Genomic DNA, 21,763 nt, shown 5'->3' with positions numbered 1-21,763 from the left:
GAATGGAGTCATTAGCACTTATGGTTTGTAAATGGCACCCAGATTTATGTTGCACAAAGCACAATTTCACATCATTCTGGGTCCATTTGTGTGAAAACAAGGTCCAATCAGGCTGAAACGTTACAAGAAGGTAGAATCTATTGAGTTGTAAGTGATCTGAACGTTTCATGATGATCGCACATTCCTATAGGGGGTCAAACCATGTCCCAAAGGTCACCGGGCCTGGTGTCACTTTAAAGAAGTAGTCCAGTTACACCTTTGTGGGCTTATAACTTGGCTTCTGAATGTCCTAGAGAGGTCAGGTTTGTTTAAGTGTACTCCAATAAACAGCCCCTACAACCACAAAAAGGAATGGAGTCATTAGCACCTATGGTTTGTAAATGGCACCCTGAATTATGTTGCACGAAGCACAATTTCACATCATTCTGGGTTCATTTGTATGAAAACAAGGTCCAATCAGGCTGAAACGTTACAGGAAGGTAGAATCTATTGAGTTGTAAGTGATCTGAACGTTTCATGATGATAGCAGTTTCCTAAGGGGGTCAAACCATGTCCCAAAGGTCACCGGATCTGGTGTCAATTTAAAGAAGTAGTCCAGTTACATCTTTGTGGGCTTATAACTTGGCTTCTGAATGTCCTAGAGAGGTCAGGTTTGTTTAAGTGTACTCCAATAAACAGCCCCTACAACCACAAAAAGGAATGGAGTCATTAGCACTTATGGTTTGTAAATGGCACCCTGAATTATGTTGCACGAAGCACAATTTCACATCATTCTGGGTCCATTTGTATGAAAACAAGGTCCAATCAGGCTGAAACGTTACAGGAAGGTAGAATCTATTGAGTTGTAAGTGATCTGAACGTTTCATGATGATAGCATTTTCCTAAGGGGGTCAAACCATGTCCCAAAGGTCACCAGATCTGGTGTCAATTTAAAGAAGTAGTCCAGTTACACATTTGTGGGCTTATAACTTGGCTTCTGAATGTCCTAGAGAGATCAGGTTTGTTTTAGTATACTCCAATCAACAGCCCCTACAACCAGAAAAAGGAATGGAGTCATTAGCACTTATGGTTTTTAAATGGCACCCAGAATTATGTTGCACGAAGCACAATTTCACATCATTCTGGGTTCATTTGTGTGAAAACAAGGTCCAATCAGGCTGAAACGTTACAGGAAGGTAGAATCTATTGAGTTGTAAGTGATCTGAACTTTTCACGATGATAGCACTTTCCTAAGGGGGTCAAACCATGTCCCAAAGTTCACCGGATCTGGTGTCAATTTAAAGAAATAGTCCAGAAATAGTCCAGTTACAGATTTGTGGGCTTATAACTTGGCTTCTGAATGTCCTAGAGAGATCAGGTTTGTTTTAGTGTACTCCAATCAACAGCCCCTACAACCACAAAAAGGAATGGAGTCATTAGCACTTATGGTTTGTAAATGGCACCCAGAATTATGTTGCACGAAGCACAATTTCACATCATTCTGGGTTCATTTGTGTGAAAACAAGGTCCAATCAGGCTGAAACGTTACAAGAAGGTAGAATCTATTGAGTTGTAAGTGATCTGAACGTTTAATGATGATCGCACATTCCTATAGGGGGTTAAACCATGTCCCAAAGGTCACCGGGCCTGGTGTCACTTTAAAGAAGTAGTCCAGTTACACCTTTGTGGGCTTATAACTTGGCTTCTGAATGTCCTAGAGAGGTCAGGTTTGTTTTAGTGTACTCCAATAAACAGCCCCTACAACCACAAAAAGGAATGGAGTCATTAGCACTTATGGTTTGTAAATGGCACCCAGAATTATGTTGCACGAAGCACAATTTCACATCATTCTGGGTTCATTTGTGTGAAAACAAGGTCCAATCAGGCTGAAACGTTACAAGAAGGTAGAATCTATTGAGTTGTAAGTGATCTGAACGTTTCATGATGATCGAACAATCCTATAGGGGGTCAAACCATGTCCCAAAGGTCACCGGGCCTGGTGTCACTTTAAAGAAGTAGTCCAGTTACACCTTTGTGGGCTTATAACTTGGCTTCTGAATGTCCTAGAGAGGTCAGGTTTGTTTTAGTGTACTCCAATCAACAGCCCCTACAACCACAAAAAGGAATGGAGTCTTTAGCACTTATGGTTTGTAAATGGCACCCAGAATTATGTTGCACGAAGCACAATTTCACATCATTCTGGGTCCATTTGTGTGAAAACAAGGTCCAATCAGGCTGAAACGTTACAGGAAGGTAGAATCTATTGAGTTGTAAGTGATCTGAACATTTCAAGATGATAGCACTTTCCTAAGGGGGTCAAACCATGTCCCAAAGGTCACCGGATCTGGTGTCAATTTAAAGAAGTAGTCCAGTTACACATTTGTGGGCTTATAACTTGGCTTCTGAATGTCCTAGAGAGATCAGGTTTGTTTTAGTATACTCCAATCAACAGCCCCTACAACCACAAAAAGGAATGGAGTCATTAGCACTTATGGTTTTTAAATGGCACCCAGAATTATGTTGCACGAAGCCCAATTTCACATCATTCTGGGTTCATTTGTGTGAAAACAAGGTCCAGTCAGGCTGAAACGTTACAGGAAGGTAGAATCTATTGAGTTGTAAGTGATCTGAACGTTTCATGATGATAGCACTTTCCTAAGGGGGTCAAACCATGTCCCAAAGGTCACCAGATCTGGTGTCAATTTAAAGAAGTAGTCCAGTTACACATTTGTGGGCTTATACCTTGGCTTCTGAATGTCCTAGAGAGATCAGGTTTGTTTTAATGTACTCCAATCAACAGCCCCTACAACCACAAAAAGGAATGGAGTCATAAGCACTTATGGTTTGTAAATGGCACCCAGAATTATGTTGCACGAAGCACAATTTCACATCATTCTGGGTTCATTTGTGTGAAAACAAGGTCCAATCAGGCTGAAACGTTACAGGAAGGTAGAATCTATTGAATTGTAAGTGATCTGAACGTTTCATGATGATAGCACTTTCCTAAGGGGGTCAAACCATGTCCCAAAGGTCACCGGATCTGGTGTCAATTTAATAAGTAGTCCAGTTACACATTTGTGGGCTTATAACTTGGCTTCTGAATGTCCTAGAGAGATCAGGTTTGTTTTAGTGTACTCCAATCAACAGCCCCTACAACCACAAAAAGGAATGGAGTCACAAGCACTTATGGTTTGTAAATGGCACCCAGAATTATGTTGCACGAAGCACAATTTCACATCATTCTGGGTTCATTTGTGTGAAAACAAGGTCCAATCAGGCTGAAACGTTACAGGAAGGTAGAATATATTGAGTTGTAAGTGATCTGAACGTTTCATGATGATAGCACTTTCCAAAGGGGGTCAAACCATGTCCCAAAGGTCACCGGATCTGGTGTCAATTTAAAGAAGTAGTCCAGTTACACATTTGTGGGCTTATAACTTGGCTTCTGAATGTCCTAGAGAGATCAGGTTTGTTTTAGTGTACTCCAATCAACAGCCCCTACAACCACAAAAAGGAATGGAGACATTAGCACTTATGGTTTTTAAATGGCACCCAGAATTATGTTGCACGAAGCACAATTTCACATCATTCTGGGTTCATTTGTGTGAAAACAAGGTCCAATCAGGCTGAAACGTTACAGGAAGGTAGAATCTATTGAGTTGTAAGTGATCTGAACGTTTCATGATGATAGCACTTTCCTAAGGGGGTCAAACCATGTCCCAAAGGTCACCGGATCTGGTGTCACTTTAAAGAAGTAGTCCTGTTACACATTTGTGGGCTTATAACTTGGCTTCTGAATGTCCTAGAGAGGTCAGGTTTGTTTTATTGTACTCCAATCAACAGCCCCTACAGCCACAAAAAGGAATGGAGACATTAGCACTTATGGTTTGTAAACGGCACCCAGAATTATGTTGCACGAAGCACAATTTCACATCATTCTGGGTCCATTTGTGTGAAAACAAGGTCCAATCAGGCTGAAACGCTACAAGAAGGTAGATTCTATTGAGTTGTAAGTCATCTGAACGTTTCAAGATGATCGCACATTCCTATAGGGGGTAAAACCATGTCCCAAAGGTCACCGGATCTGGTGTCAATTTAAAGAAGTAGTCCAGTTACACATTTGTGGGCTTATAACTTGGCTTCTGAAAGTCCTAGAGAGGTTAGGTTTGTTTTAGTGTACTCCAATCAAAAGCCCCTACAGCCACGAAAAGGAATGGAGTCATTAGCACTTATGGTTTGTAAATGGCACCCAGAATTATGTTGCACGAAGCACAATTTCACATCATTCTGGGTTCATTTGTGTGAAAACAAGGTCCAATCAGGCTGAAACGTTACAGGAAGGTAGAATCTATTGAGTTGTAAGTGATCTGAACGTTTCATGATGATAGCACTTTCCTAAGGGGGTCAAACCATGTCCCAAAGGTCACCGGATCTGGTGTCACTTTAAAGAAGTAGTCCAGTTACACATTTGTGGGCTTATAACTTGGCTTCTGAATGTCCTAGAGAGGTCAGGTTTGTTTTAGTGTACTCCAATCAACAGCCCCTACAACCACAAAAAGGAATGGAGACATTAGGACTTATGATTTTTAAATGGCACCCAGAATTATGTTGCACGAAGCACAATTTCACATCATTCTGGGTCCATTTGTGTGAAAACAAGGTCCAATCAGGCTGAAACGTTACAGGAAGGTAGAATCTATTGAGTTGTAAGTGATCTGAATGTTTCATGATGATAGCACTTTCCTAAGGGGGTCAAACCATGTCCCAAAGGTCACCGGATCTGGTGTCAATTTAAAGAAGTAGTCCAGTTACACATTTGTGGGCTTATAACTTGGCTTCTGAATGTCCCTGAGAGATCAGGTTTGTTTTAGTATACTCCAATCAACAGCCCCTACAACCACAAAAAGGAATGGAGTCATTAGCACTTATGGTTTTTAAATGGCACCCAGAATTATGTTGCACGAAGCACAATTGCACATCATTCTAGGTCCATTTGTGTGAAAACAAGGTCCAATCAGGCTGAAACGTTACAGGAAGGTAGAATCTATTGAGTTGTAAGTGATCTGAACGTTTCACGATGATAGCACTTTCCTAAGGGTGTCAAACCATGTCCCAAAGGTCACCGGATCTGGTGTCAATTTAAAGAAGTAGTACAGTTACACATTTGTGGGCTTATAACTTGGCTTCTGAATGTCCTAGAGAGATCAGGTTTGTTTTAGTATACTCCAATCAACAGCCCCTACAACCACAAAAAGGAATGGAGTCATTAGCACTTATGCTTTGTAAATGGCACCCAGAATTATGTTGAACGAAGCACAATTTCACATCATTCTGGGTTCATTTGTGTGAAAACAAGGTCCAATCAGGCTGAAACGTTACAGGAAGGTAGAATCTATTGAGTTGTAAGTGATCTGAACGTTTCATGATGATAGCACTTTCCTAAGGGGGTCAAACCATGTCCCAAAGGTCACCGGATCTGGTGTCACTTTAAAGAAGTAGTCCAGTTACACATTTGTGGGCTTATAACTTGGCTTCTGAATGTCCTAGAGAGGTCAGGTTTGTTTTATTGTACTCCAATCAACAGCCTCTACAACCACAAAAAGGAATGGAGACATTAGCACTTATGGTTTGTAAATGGCACCCAGAATTATGTTGCACGAAGCACAATTTCACATCATTCTGGGTCCATTTGTGTGAAAACAAGGTCCAATCAGGCTGAAACGTTGCAAGAAGGGCTTCGTGCAACATAATTCTGGGTGCCATTTAAAAATCATAAGTGCTAATGTCTCCATTCCTTTTTGTGGTTGTAGGGGCTGTTGATTGGAGTATACTAAAACAAACCTGATCTCTCTAGGACATTCAGAAGCCAAGTTAGAAGCCCACAAATGTGTAACTGGACTACTTCTTTAAATTGACACCAGATCCGGTGACCTTTGGGACATGGTTTGACCCCCTTAGGAAAGTGCTATCATCATGAAACGTTCAGATCACTTACAACTCAATAGATTCTACCTTCCTGTAACGTTTCAGCCTGATTGGACCTTGTTTTCACACAAATGGACCCAGAATGATGTGAAATTGTGCTTCGTGCAACATAATTCTGGGTGCCATTTACAAACCATAAGTGCTAATGTCTCCATTCCTTTTTGTGGTTGTAGAGGCTGTTGATTGGAGTACAATAAAACAAACCTGACCTCTCTAGGACATTCAGAAGCCAAGTTATAAGCCCACAAATGTGTAACTGGACTACTTCTTTAAAGTGACACCAGATCCGGTGACCTTTGGGACATGGTTTGACCCCCTTAGGAAAGTGCTATCATCATGAAACGTTCAGATCACTTACAACTCAATAGATTCTACCTTCATGTAACGTTTCAGCCTGACTGGACCTTGTTTTCACACAAATGAACCCAGAATGATGTGAAATTGGGCTTCGTGCAACATAATTCTGGGTGCCATTTAAAAACCATAAGTGCTAATGACTCCATTCCTTTTTGTGGTTGTAGGGGCTGTTGATTGGAGTACATTAAAACAAACCTGATCTCTATAGGACATTCAGAAGCCAAGTTATAAGCCCACAAATGTGTAACTGGACTACTTCTTTAAATTGACACCAGATCCGGTGACCTTTGGGACATGGTTTGACCCCCTTAGGAAAGTGCTATCATCATGAAACGTTCAGATCACTTACAAATCAATAGATTCTACCTTCCTGTAACGTTTCAGCCTGATTGGACCTTGTTTTCACACAAATGAACCCAGAATTATGTGAAATTGTGCTTCGTTCAACATAATTCTGGGTGCCATTTACAAAGCATAAGTGCTAATGACTCCATTCCTTTTTGTGGTTGTAGGGGCTGTTGATTGGAGTATACTAAAACAAACCTGATCTCTCTAGGACATTCAGAAGCCAAGTTATAAGCCCACAAATGTGTAACTGTACTACTTCTTTAAATTGACACCAGATCCGGTGACCTTTGGGACATGGTTTGACACCCTTAGGAAAGTGCTATCATCGTGAAACGTTCAGATCACTTACAAATCAATAGATTCTACCTTCCTGTAACGTTTCAGCCTGATTGGACCTTGTTTTCACACAAATGGACCTAGAATGATGTGCAATTGTGCTTCGTGCAACATAATTCTGGGTGCCATTTAAAAACCATAAGTGCTAATGACTCCATTCCTTTTTGTGGTTGTAGAGGCTGTTGATTGGAGTATACTAAAACAAACCTGATCTCTCAGGGACATTCAGAAGCCAAGTTATAAGCCCACAAATGTGTAACTGGACTACTTCTTTAAATTGACACCAGATCCGGTGACCTTTGGGACATGGTTTGACCCCCTTAGGAAAGTGCTATCATCATGAAACATTCAGATCACTTACAACTCAATAGATTCTACCTTCCTGTAACGTTTCAGCCTGATTGGACCTTGTTTTCACACAAATGGACCCAGAATGATGTGAAATTGTGCTTCGTGCAACATAATTCTGGGTGCCATTTAAAAATCATAAGTCCTAATGTCTCCATTCCTTTTTGTGGTTGTAGGGGCTGTTGATTGGAGTACACTAAAACAAACCTGACCTCTCTAGGACATTCAGAAGCCAAGTTATAAGCCCACAAATGTGTAACTGGACTACTTCTTTAAAGTGACACCAGATCCGGTGACCTTTGGGACATGGTTTGACCCCCTTAGGAAAGTGCTATCATCATGAAACGTTCAGATCACTTACAACTCAATAGATTCTACCTTCCTGTAACGTTTCAGCCTGATTGGACCTTGTTTTCACACAAATGAACCCAGAATGATGTGAAATTGTGCTTCGTGCAACATAATTCTGGGTGCCATTTACAAACCATAAGTGCTAATGACTCCATTCCTTTTCGTGGCTGTAGGGGCTTTTGATTGGAGTACACTAAAACAAACCTAACCTCTCTAGGACTTTCAGAAGCCAAGTTATAAGCCCACAAATGTGTAACTGGACTACTTCTTTAAATTGACACCAGATCCGGTGACCTTTGGGACATGGTTTGACCCCCTTAGGAAAGTGCTATCATCATGAATCGTTCAGATCACTTACAACTCAATAGATTCTACCTTCTTGTAGCGTTGCAGCCTGATTGGACCTTGTTTTCACACAAATGAACCCAGAATGATGTGAAATTGTGCTTCGTGCAACATAATTCTGGGTGCCATTTACAAACCATAAGTGCTAATGACTCCATTCCTTTTTGTGGTTGTAGGGGCTTTTGATTGGAGTACACTAAAACAAACCTAACCTCTCTAGGACATTCAGAAGCCAAGTTATAAGCCCACAAAGGTGTAACTGGACTACATCTTTAAATTGACACCAGGCCCGGTGACGTTTGGGACATGGTTTTACCCCCTATAGGAATGTGGAATAATCTTGAAACGTTCAGATCACTTACAACTCAATAGAATCTACCTTCTTGTAGCGTTTCAGCCTGATTGGACCTTGTTTTCACACAAATGGACCCAGAATGATGTGAAATTGTGCTTCGTGCAACATAATTCTGGGTGCCATTTACAAACCATAAGTGCTAATGTCTCCATTCCTTTTTGTGGTTGTAGGGGCTGTTGATTGGAGTACAATAAAACAAACCTGACCTCTCTAGGACATTCAGAAGCCAAGTTATAAGCCCACAAATGTGTAACTGGACTACTTCTTTAAAGTGACACCAGATCCGGTGACGTTTGGGACATGGTTTGACCCCCTTAGGAAAGTGCTATCATCATGAAACGTTCAGATCACTTACAACTCAATAGATTCTACCTTCCTGTAACGTTTCAGCCTGATTGGACCTTGTTTTCACACAAATGAACCCAGAATGATGTGAAATTGTGCTTCGTGCAACATAATTCTGGGTGCCATTTACAAACCATAAGTGCTAATGTCTCCATTCCTTTTTGTGGTTGTAGGGGCTGTTGATTGGAGTACACTAAAACAAACCTGATCGCTCTAGGACATTCAGAAGCCAAGTTATAAGCCCACAAATGTGTAACTGGACAACTTCTTTAAATTGACACCAGATCCGGTGACCTTTGGGACATGGTTTGACCCCCTTAGGAAAGTGCTATCATCATGAAACGTTCAGATCACTTACAAATCAATAGATTCTACCTTCCTGTAACGTTTCAGCCTGATTGGACCTTGTTTTCACACAAATGAACCCAGAATTATGTGAAATTGTGCTTCGTTCAACATAATTCTGGGTGCCATTTACAAAGCATAAGTGCTAATGACTCCATTCCTTTTTGTGGTTGTAGGGGCTGTTGATTGGAGTATACTAAAACAAACCTGATCTCTCTAGGACATTCAGAAGCCAAGTTATAAGCCCACAAATGTGTAACTGTACTACTTCTTTAAATTGACACCAGATGCGGTGACCTTTGGGACATGGTTTGACACCCTTAGGAAAGTGCTATCATCGTGAAACGTTCAGATCACTTACAAATCACTAGATTCTACCTTCCTGTAACGTTTCAGCCTGATTGGACCTTGTTTTCACACAAATGGACCTAGAATGATGTGCAATTGTGCTTCGTGCAACATAATTCTGGGTGCCATTTAAAAACCATAAGTGCTAATGACTCCATTCCTTTTTGTGGTTGTAGGGGCTGTTGATTGGAGTATACTAAAACAAACCTGATCTCTCAGGGACATTCAGAAGCCAAGTTATAAGCCCACAAATGTGTAACTGGACTACTTCTTTAAATTGACACCAGATCCGGTGACCTTTGGGACATGGTTTGACCCCCTTAGGAAAGTGCTATCATCATGAAACATTCAGATCACTTACAACTCAATAGATTCTACCTTCCTGTAACGTTTCAGCCTGATTGGACCTTGTTTTCACACAAATGGACCCAGAATGATGTGAAATTGTGCTTCGTGCAACATAATTCTGGGTGCCATTTAAAAATCATAAGTCCTAATGTCTCCATTCCTTTTTGTGGTTGTAGGGGCTGTTGATTGGAGTACACTAAAACAAACCTGACATCTCTAGGACATTCAGAAGCCAAGTTATAAGCCCACAAATGTGTAACTGGACTACTTCTTTAAAGTGACACCAGATCCGGTGACCTTTGGGACATGGTTTGACCCCCTTAAGAAAGTGCTATCATCATGAAATGTTCAGATCACTTACAACTCAATAGATTCTACCTTCCTGTAACGTTTCAGCCTGATTGGACCTTGTTTTCACACAAATGAACCCAGAATTATGTGAAATTGTGCTTCGTTCAACATAATTCTGGGTGCCATTTACAAAGCATAAGTGCTAATGACTCCATTCCTTTTTGTGGTTGTAGGGGCTGTTGATTGGAGTATACTAAAACAAACCTGATCTCTCTAGGACATTCATAAGCCAAGTTATAAGCCCACAAATGTGTAACTGGACTACTTCTTTAAATTGACACCAGATCCGGTGACCTTTGGGACATGGTTTGACCCCCTTAGGAAAGTGCTATCATCATGAAACGTTCAGATCACTTACAACTCAATAGATTCTACCTTCCTGTAACGTTTCAGCCTGATTGGACCTTGTTTTCACACAAATGGACCCAGAATGATGTGAAATTGTGCTTCGTGAAACATAATTCTGGGTGCCATTTAAAAACCATAAGTGCTAATGACTCCATTCTTTTTTGTGGTTGTAGGGGCTGTTGATTGGAGTATACTAAAACAAACCTGATCTCTCAGGGACATTCAGAAGCCAAGTTATAAGCCCACAAATGTGTAACTGGACTACTTCTTTAAATTGACACCAGATCCGGTGACCTTTGGGACATGGTTTGACCCCCTTAGGAAAGTGCTATCATCGTGAAACGTTCAGATCACTTACAACTCAATAGATTCTACCTTCCTGTAACGTTTCAGCCTGATTGGACCTTGTTTTCACACAAATGGACCCAGAATGATGTGAAATTGTGCTTCGTGCAACATAATTCTGGGTGCCATTTAAAAATCATAAGTGCTAATGTCTCCATTCCTTTTTGTGGTTGTAGGGGCTGTTGATTGGAGTACACTAAAACAAACCTGACCTCTCTAGGACATTCAGAAGCCAAGTTATAAGCCCACAAATGTGTAACTGGACTACTTCTTTAAAGTGACACCAGATCCGTTGACCTTTGGGACATGGTTTGACCCCCTTAGGAAAGTGCTATCATCATGAAACTTTCAGATCACTTACAACTCAATAGATTCTACCTTCCTGTAACGTTTCAGCCTGATTGGACCTTGTTTTCACACAAATGAACCCAGAATGATGTGAAATTGTGCTTCGTGCAACATAATTCTGGGTGCCATTTACAAACCATAAGTGCTAATGACTCCATTCCTTTTTGTGGTTGTAGGGGCTTTTGATTGGAGTACACTAAAACAAACCTAACCTCTCTAGGACATTCAGAAGCCAAGTTATAAGCCCGCAAAGGTGTAACTGGACTACATCTTTAAATTGACACCAGGCCCGGTGACGTTTGGGACATGGTTTTACCCCCTATAGGAATGTGCGATGATCTTGAAACGTTCAGATCACTTACAACTCAATAGAATCTACCTTCTTGTAGCGTTTCAGCCTGATTGGACCTTGTTTTCACACAAATGGACCCAGAATGATGTGAAATTGTGCTTCGTGCAACATAATTCTGGGTGCCATTTACAAACCATAAGTGCTAATGTCTCCATTCCTTTTTGTGGTTGTAGGGGCTGTTGATTGGAGTACAATAAAACAAACCTGACCTCTCTAGGACATTCAGAAGCCAAGTTATAAGCCCACAAATGTGTAACTGGACTACTTCTTTAAAGTGACACCAGATCCGGTGACCTTTGGGACATGGTTTGACCCCCTTAGGAAAGTGCTATCATCATGAAACGTTCAGATCACTTACAACTCAATAGATTCTACCTTCCTGTAACGTTTCAGCCTGATTGGACCTTGTTTTCACACAAATGAACCCAGAATGATGTGAAATTGTGCTTCGTGCAACATAATTCTGGGTGCCATTTACAAACCATTAGTGCTAATGACTCCATTCCTTTTTGTGGTTGTAGGGGCTTTTGATTGGAGTACACTAAAACAAACCTAACCTCTCTAGGACATTCAGAAGCCAAGTTATAAGCCCACAAAGGTGTAACTGGACTACATCTTTAAATTGACACCAGGCCCGGTGACGTTTGGGACATGGTTTTACCCCCTATAGGAATGTGCGATCATCTTGAAACGTTCAGATCACTTACAACTCAATAGAATCTACCTTCTTGTAGCGTTTCAGCCTGATTGGACCTTGTTTTCACACAAATGGACCCAGAATGATGTGAAATTGTGCTTCGTGCAACATAATTCTGGGTGCCATTTACAAACCATAAGTGCTAATGTCTCCATTCCTTTTTGTGGTTGTAGGGGCTGTTGATTGGAGTACAATAAAACAAACCTGACCTCTCTAGGACATTCAGAAGCCAAGTTATAAGCCCACAAATGTGTAACTGGACTACTTCTTTAAAGTGACACCAGATCCGGTGACGTTTGGGACATGGTTTGACCCCCTTAGGAAAGTGCTATCATCATGAAACGTTCAGATCACTTACAACTCAAAATATTCTACCTTCCTGTAACGTTTCAGCCTGACTGGACCTTGTTTTCACACAAATGAACCCAGAATTATGTGAAGTTGGGCTTCGTGCAACATAATTCTGGGTGCCATTTAAAAATCATAAGTGCTAATGTCTCCATTCCTTTTTGTGGTTGTAGGGGCTGTTGATTGGAGTACACTAAAACAAACCTGACCTCTCTAGGACATTCAGAAGCCAAGTTATAAGCCCACAAAAGTGTAACTGGACTACATCTTTAAAGTGACACCAGGCCCGGTGACCTTTGGGACATGGTTTTACCCCCTATAGGAATGTGAGATCATCTTGAAACGTTCAGATCACTTACAACTCAATAGAATCTACCTTCTTGTAGCGTTTCAGCCTGATTGGACCTTGTTTTCACACAAATGGACCCAAAATGATGTGAAATTGTGCTTCGTGCAACATAATTCTGGGTGCCGTTTACAAACCATAAGTGCTAATGTCTCCATTCCTTTTTGTGGCTGTAGGGGCTGTTGATTGGAGTACAATAAAACAAACCTGACCTCTCTAGGACATTCAGAAGCCAAGTTATAAGCCCACAAATGTGTAACTGGACTACTTCTTTAAAGTGACACCAGATCCGGTGACCTTTGGGACATGGTTTGACCCCCTTAGGAAAGTGCTATCATCATGAAACGTTCAGATCACTTACAACTCAATAGATTCTACCTTCCTGTAACGTTTCAGCCTGATTGGACCTTGTTTTCACACAAATGAACCCAGAATGATGTGAAATTGTGCTTCGTGCAACATAATTCTGGGTGCCATTTAAAAACCATAAGTGCTAATGTCTCCATTCCTTTTTGTGGTTGTAGGGGCTGTTGATTGGAGTACACTAAAACACACCTGATCTCTCTAGGACATTCAGAAGCCAAGTTATAAGCCCACAAATGTGTAACTGGACTACTTCTTTAAATTGACACCAGATGCGGTGACCTTTGGGACATGGTTTGACACCCTTAGGAAAGTGCTATCATCGTGAAACGTTCAGATCACTTACAAATCACTAGATTCTACCTTCCTGTAACGTTTCAGCCTGATTGGACCTTGTTTTCACACAAATGAACCCAGAATGATGTGAAATTGTGCTTCGTTCAACATAATTCTGGGTGCCATTTACAAAGCATAAGTGCTAATGACTCCATTCCTTTTTGTGGTTGTAGGGGCTGTTGATTGGAGTATACTAAAACAAACCTGATCTCTCTAGGACATTCAGAAGCCAAGTTATAAGCCCACAAATGTGTAACTGTACTACTTCTTTAAATTGACACCAGATCCGGTGACCTTTGGGACATGGTTTGACACCCTTAGGAAAGTGCTATCATCGTGAAACGTTCAGATCACTTACAAATCAATAGATTCTACCTTCCTGTAACGTTTCAGCCTGATTGGACCTTGTTTTCACACAAATGGACCTAGAATGATGTGCAATTGTGCTTCGTGCAACATAATTCTGGGTGCCATTTAAAAACCATAAGTGCTAATGACTCCATTCCTTTTTGTGGTTGTAGAGGCTGTTGATTGGAGTATACTAAAACAAACCTGATCTCTCAGGGACATTCAGAAGCCAAGTTATAAGCCCACAAATGTGTAACTGGACTACTTCTTTAAATTGACACCAGATCCGGTGACCTTTGGGACATGGTTTGACCCCCTTAGGAAAGTGCTATCATCATGAAACATTCAGATCACTTACAACTCAATAGATTCTACCTTCCTGTAACGTTTCAGCCTGATTGGACCTTGTTTTCACACAAATGGACCCAGAATGATGTGAAATTGTGCTTCGTGCAACATAATTCTGGGTGCCATTTAAAAATCATAAGTCCTAATGTCTCCATTCCTTTTTGTGGTTGTAGGGGCTGTTGATTGGAGTACACTAAAACAAACCTGACCTCTCTAGGACATTCAGAAGCCAAGTTATAAGCCCACAAATGTGTAACTGGACTACTTCTTTAAAGTGACACCAGATCCGGTGACCTTTGGGACATGGTTTGACCCCCTTAGGAAAGTGCTATCATCATGAAACGTTCAGATCACTTACAACTCAATAGATTCTACCTTCCTGTAACGTTTCAGCCTGATTGGACCTTGTTTTCACACAAATGAACCCAGAATGATGTGAAATTGTGCTTCGTGCAACATAATTCTGGGTGCCATTTACAAACCATAAGTGCTAATGACTCCATTCCTTTTCGTGGCTGTAGGGGCTTTTGATTGGAGTACACTAAAACAAACCTAACCTCTCTAGGACTTTCAGAAGCCAAGTTATAAGCCCACAAATGTGTAACTGGACTACTTCTTTAAATTGACACCAGATCCGGTGACCTTTGGGACATGGTTTGACCCCCTTAGGAAAGTGCTATCATCATGAATCATTCAGATCACTTACAACTCAATAGATTCTACCTTCTTGTAGCGTTGCAGCCTGATTGGACCTTGTTTTCACACAAATGAACCCAGAATGATGTGAAATTGTGCTTCGTGCAACATAATTCTGGGTGCCATTTACAAACCATAAGTGCTAATGACTCCATTCCTTTTTGTGGTTGTAGGGGCTTTTGATTGGAGTACACTAAAACAAACCTAACCTCTCTAGGACATTCAGAAGCCAAGTTATAAGCCCACAAAGGTGTAACTGGACTACATCTTTAAATTGACACCAGGCCCGGTGACGTTTGGGACATGGTTTTACCCCCTATAGGAATGTGGAATGATCTTGAAACGTTCAGATCACTTACAACTCAATAGAATCTACCTTCTTGTAGCGTTTCAGCCTGATTGGACCTTGTTTTCACACAAATGGACCCAGAATGATGTGAAATTGTGCTTCGTGCAACATAATTCTGGGTGCCATTTACAAACCATAAGTGCTAATGTCTCCATTCCTTTTTGTGGTTGTAGGGGCTGTTGATTGGAGTACAATAAAACAAACCTGACCTCTCTAGGACATTCAGAAGCCAAGTTATAAGCCCACAAATGTGTAACTGGACTACTTCTTTAAAGTGACACCAGATCCGGTGACGTTTGGGACATGGTTTGACCCCCTTAGGAAAGTGCTATCATCATGAAACGTTCAGATCACTTACAACTCAATAGATTCTACCTTCCTGTAACGTTTCAGCCTGATTGGACCTTGTTTTCACACAAATGAACCCAGAATGATGTGAAATTGTGCTTCGTGCAACATAATTCTGGGTGCCATTTACAAACCATAAGTGCTAATGTCTCCATTCCTTTTTGTGGTTGTAGGGGCTGTTGATTGGAGTACACTAAAACAAACCTGATCGCTCTAGGACATTCAGAAGCCAAGTTATAAGCCCACAAATGTGTAACTGGACAACTTCTTTAAATTGACACCAGATCCGGTGACCTTTGGGACATGGTTTGACCCCCTTAGGAAAGTGCTATCATCATGAAACGTTCAGATCACTTACAAATCAATAGATTCTACCTTCCTGTAACGTTTCAGCCTGATTGGACCTTGTTTTCACACAAATGAACCCAGAATTATGTGAAATTGTGCTTCGTTCAACATAATTCTGGGTGCCATTTACAAAGCATAAGTGCTAATGACTCCATTCCTTTTTGTGGTTGTAGGGGCTGTTGATTGGAGTATACTAAAACAAACCTGATCTCTCTAGGACATTCAGAAGCCAAGTTATAAGCCCACAAATGTGTAACTGTACTACTTCTTTAAATTGACACCAGATGCGGTGACCTTTGGGACATGGTTTGACACCCTTAGGAAAGTGCTATCATCGTGAAACGTTCAGATCACTTACAAATCACTAGATTCTACCTTCCTGTAACGTTTCAGCCTGATTGGACCTTGTTTTCACACAAATGGACCTAGAATGATGTGCAATTGTGCTTCGTGCAACATAATTCTGGGTGCCATTTAAAAACCATAAGTGCTAATGACTCCATTCCTTTTTGTGGTTGTAGGGGCTGTTGATTGGAGTATACTAAAACAAACCTGATCTCTCAGGGACATTCAGAAGCCAAGTTATAAGCCCACAAATGTGTAACTGGACTACTTCTTTAAATTGACACCAGATCCGGTGACCTTTGGGACATGGTTTGACCCCCTTAGGAAAGTGCTATCATCATGAAACATTCAGATCACTTACAACTCAATAGATTCTACCTTCCTGTAACGTTTCAGCCTGATTGGACCTTGTTTTCACACAAATGGACCCAGAATGATGTGAAATTGTGCTTCGTGCAACATAATTCTGGGTGCCATTTAAAAATCATAAGTCCTAATGTCTCCATTCCTTTTTGTGGTTGTAGGGGCTGTTGATTGGAGTACACTAAAACAAACCTGACATCTCTAGGACATTCAGAAGCCAAGTTATAAGCCCACAAATGTGTAACTGGACTACTTCTTTAAAGTGACACCAGATCCGGTGACCTTTGGGACATGGTTTGACCCCCTTAAGAAAGTGCTATCATCATGAAACGTTCAGATCACTTACAACTCAATAGATTCTACCTTCCTGTAACGTTTCAGCCTGATTGGACCTTGTTTTCACACAAATGAACCCAGAATTATGTGAAATTGTGCTTCGTTCAACATAATTCTGGGTGCCATTTACAAAGCATAAGTGCTAATGACTCCATTCCTTTTTGTGGTTGTAGGGGCTGTTGATTGGAGTATACTAAAACAAACCTGATCTCTCTAGGACATTCATAAGCCAAGTTATAAGCCCACAAATGTGTAACTGGACTACTTCTTTAAATTGACACCAGATCCGGTGACCTTTGGGACATGGTTTGACCCCCTTAGGAAAGTGCTATCATCATGAAACGTTCAGATCACTTACAACTCAATAGATTCTACCTTCCTGTAACGTTTCAGCCTGATTGGACCTTGTTTTCACACAAATGGACCCAGAATGATGTGAAATTGTGCTTCGTGAAACATAATTCTGGGTGCCATTTAAAAACCATAAGTGCTAATGACTCCATTCTTTTTTGTGGTTGTAGGGGCTGTTGATTGGAGTATACTAAAACAAACCTGATCTCTCAGGGACATTCAGAAGCCAAGTTATAAGCCCACAAATGTGTAACTGGACTACTTCTTTAAATTGACACCAGATCCGGTGACCTTTGGGACATGGTTTGACCCCCTTAGGAAAGTGCTATCATCGTGAAACGTTCAGATCACTTACAACTCAATAGATTCTACCTTCCTGTAACGTTTCAGCCTGATTGGACCTTGTTTTCACACAAATGGACCCAGAATGATGTGAAATTGTGCTTCGTGCAACATAATTCTGGGTGCCATTTAAAAATCATAAGTGCTAATGTCTCCATTCTTTTTGTGGTTGTAGGGGCTGTTGATTGGAGTACACTAAAACAAACCTGACCTCTCTAGGACATTCAGAAGCCAAGTTATAAGCCCACAAATGTGTAACTGGACTACTTCTTTAAAGTGACACCAGATCCGTTGACCTTTGGGACATGGTTTGACCCCCTTAGGAAAGTGCTATCATCATGAAACTTTCAGATCACTTACAACTCAATAGATTCTACCTTCCTGTAACGTTTCAGCCTGATTGGACCTTGTTTTCACACAAATGAACCCAGAATGATGTGAAATTGTGCTTCGTGCAACATAATTCTGGGTGCCATTTACAAACCATAAGTGCTAATGACTCCATTCCTTTTTGTGGTTGTAGGGGCTTTTGATTGGAGTACACTAAAACAAACCTAACCTCTCTAGGACATTCAGAAGCCAAGTTATAAGCCCGCAAAGGTGTAACTGGACTACATCTTTAAATTGACACCAGGCCCGGTGACGTTTGGGACATGGTTTTACCCCCTATAGGAATGTGCGATGATCTTGAAACGTTCAGATCACTTACAACTCAATAGAATCTACCTTCTTGTAGCGTTTCAGCCTGATTGGACCTTGTTTTCACACAAATGGACCCAGAATGATGTGAAATTGTGCTTCGTGCAACATAATTCTGGGTGCCATTTACAAACCATAAGTGCTAATGTCTCCATTCCTTTTTGTGGTTGTAGGGGCTGTTGATTGGAGTACAATAAAACAAACCTGACCTCTCTAGGACATTCAGAAGCCAAGTTATAAGCCCACAAATGTGTAACTGGACTACTTCTTTAAAGTGACACCAGATCCGGTGACCTTTGGGACATGGTTTGACCCCCTTAGGAAAGTGCTATCATCATGAAACGTTCAGATCACTTACAACTCAATAGATTCTACCTTCCTGTAACGTTTCAGCCTGATTGGACCTTGTTTTCACACAAATGAACCCAGAATGATGTGAAATTGTGCTTCGTGCAACATAATTCTGGGTGCCATTTACAAACCATTAGTGCTAATGACTCCATTCCTTTTTGTGGTTGTAGGGGCTTTTGATTGGAGTACACTAAAACAAACCTAACCTCTCTAGGACATTCAGAAGCCAAGTTATAAGCCCACAAAGGTGTAACTGGACTACATCTTTAAATTGACACCAGGCCCGGTGACGTTTGGGACATGGTTTTACCCCCTATAGGAATGTGCGATCATCTTGAAACGTTCAGATCACTTACAACTCAATAGAATCTACCTTCTTGTAGCGTTTCAGCCTGATTGGACCTTGTTTTCACACAAATGGACCCAGAATGATGTGAAATTGTGCTTCGTGCAACATAATTCTGGGTGCCATTTACAAACCATAAGTGCTAATGTCTCCATTCCTTTTTGTGGTTGTAGGGGCTGTTGATTGGAGTACAATAAAACAAACCTGACCTCTCTAGGACATTCAGAAGCCAAGTTATAAGCCCACAAATGTGTAACTGGACTACTTCTTTAAAGTGACACCAGATCCGGTGACGTTTGGGACATGGTTTGACCCCCTTAGGAAAGTGCTATCATCATGAAACGTTCAGATCACTTACAACTCAATATATTCTACCTTCCTGTAACGTTTCAGCCTGACTGGACCTTGTTTTCACACAAATGAACCCAGAATTATGTGAAGTTGGGCTTCGTGCAACATAATTCTGGGTGCCATTTAAAAATCATAAGTGCTAATGTCTCCATTCCTTTTTGTGGTTGTAGGGGCTGTTGATTGGAGTACACTAAAACAAACCTGACCTCTCTAGGACATTCAGAAGCCAAGTTATAAGCCCACAAAAGTGTAACTGGACTACATCTTTAAAGTGACACCAGGCCCGGTGACCTTTGGGACATGGTTTTACCCCCTATAGGAATGTGAGATCATCTTGAAACGTTCAGATCACTTACAACTCAATAGAATCTACCTTCTTGTAGCGTTTCAGCCTGATTGGACCTTGTTTTCACACAAATGGACCCAAAATGATGTGAAATTGTGCTTCGTGCAACATAATTCTGGGTGCCGTTTACAAACCATAAGTGCTAATGTCTCCATTCCTTTTTGTGGCTGTAGGGGCTGTTGATTGGAGTACAATAAAACAAACCTGACCTCTCTAGGACATTCAGAAGCCAAGTTATAAGCCCACAAATGTGTAACTGGACTACTTCTTTAAAGTGACACCAGATCCGGTGACCTTTGGGACATGGTTTGACCCCCTTAGGAAAGTGCTATCATCATGAAACGTTCAGATCACTTACAACTCAATAGATTCTACCTTCCTGTAACGTTTCAGCCTGATTGGACCTTGTTTTCACACAAATGAACCCAGAATGATGTGAAATTGTGCTTCGTGCAACATAATTCTGGGTGCCATTTAAAAACCATAAGTGCTAATGTCTCCATTCCTTTTTGTGGTTGTAGGGGCTGTTGATTGGAGTACACTAAAACACACCTGATCTCTCTAGGACATTCAGAAGCCAAGTTATAAGCCCACAAATGTGTAACTGGACTACTTCTTTAAATTGACACCAGATCCGGTGACCTTTGGGACATGGTTTGACCCCCTTTGGAAAGTGCTATCATCATGAAACGTTCAGATCACTTACAACTCAATAGATTCTACCTTCTTGTAGCGTTTCAGCCTGATTGGACCTTGTTTTCACACAAATGAACCCAGAATGATGTGAAATTGTGCTTCGTGCAACATAATTCTGGGTGCCATTTACAAACCATAAGTGCTAATGACTCCATTCCTTTTTGTGGTTGTAGGGGCTGTTGATTGGAGTACATTAAAACAAACCTGATCTCTCTAGGACATTCAGAAGCCAAGTTATAAGCCCACAAATGTGTAACTGGACTACTTTAAACTGACACCAGATCCGGTGACCTTTGGGACATGGTTTGACCCCCTTAGGAAAGTGCTATCATCATGAAACGTTCAGATCACTTACAACTCAATAGATTCTACCTTCCTGTAACATTTCAGCCTGATTGGACCTTGTTTTCACACAAATGAACCCAGAATGATGTGAAATTGTGCTTCGTGCAACATAATTCTGGGTGCCATTTACAAACCATAAGTGCTTATGACTCCATTCCTTTTTGTGGTTGTAGGGGCTGTTGATTGGAGTACACTAAAACAAACCTGATCTCTCTAGGACATTCAGAAGCCAAGTTATAAGCCCACAAATGTGTAACTGGACTACTTCTTTAAATTGACACCAGATCCGGTGACCTTTGGGACATGGTTTGACCCCCTTAGGAAAGTGCTATCATCATGAAACGTTCAGATCACTTACAACTCAATAGATTCTACCTTCTTGTAGCGTTTCAGCCTGATTGGACCTTGTTTTCACACAAATGGACCCAGAATGATGTGAAATTGTGCTTCGTGCAACATAATTCTGGGTGCCATTTACAAACCATAAGTGCTAATGACTCCATTCCTTTTTGTGGTTGTAGGGGCTGTTGATTGGAGTACATTAAAACAAACCTGATCTCTCTAGGACATTCAGAAGCCAAGTTATAAGCCCACAAATGTGTAACTGGACTACTTCTTTAAATTGACACCAGATCCGGTGACCTTTGGGACATGGTTTGACCCCCTTAGGAAAGTGCTATCATCATGAAAAGTTCAGATCACTTACAACTCAATAGATTCTACCTTCCTGTAACGTTTCAGCCTGACTGGACCTTGTTTTCACACAAATGAACCCAGAATGATGTGAAATTGGGCTTCGTGCAACATAATTCTGGGTGCCATTTAAAAACC

This window comes from Nothobranchius furzeri, chromosome 17 (genome assembly GCF_043380555.1).
Source record: "Nothobranchius furzeri strain GRZ-AD chromosome 17, NfurGRZ-RIMD1, whole genome shotgun sequence".
Taxonomy (NCBI): Eukaryota; Metazoa; Chordata; class Actinopteri; order Cyprinodontiformes; family Nothobranchiidae; genus Nothobranchius; species Nothobranchius furzeri.
This window is presented reverse-complemented; position numbering follows the sequence as displayed.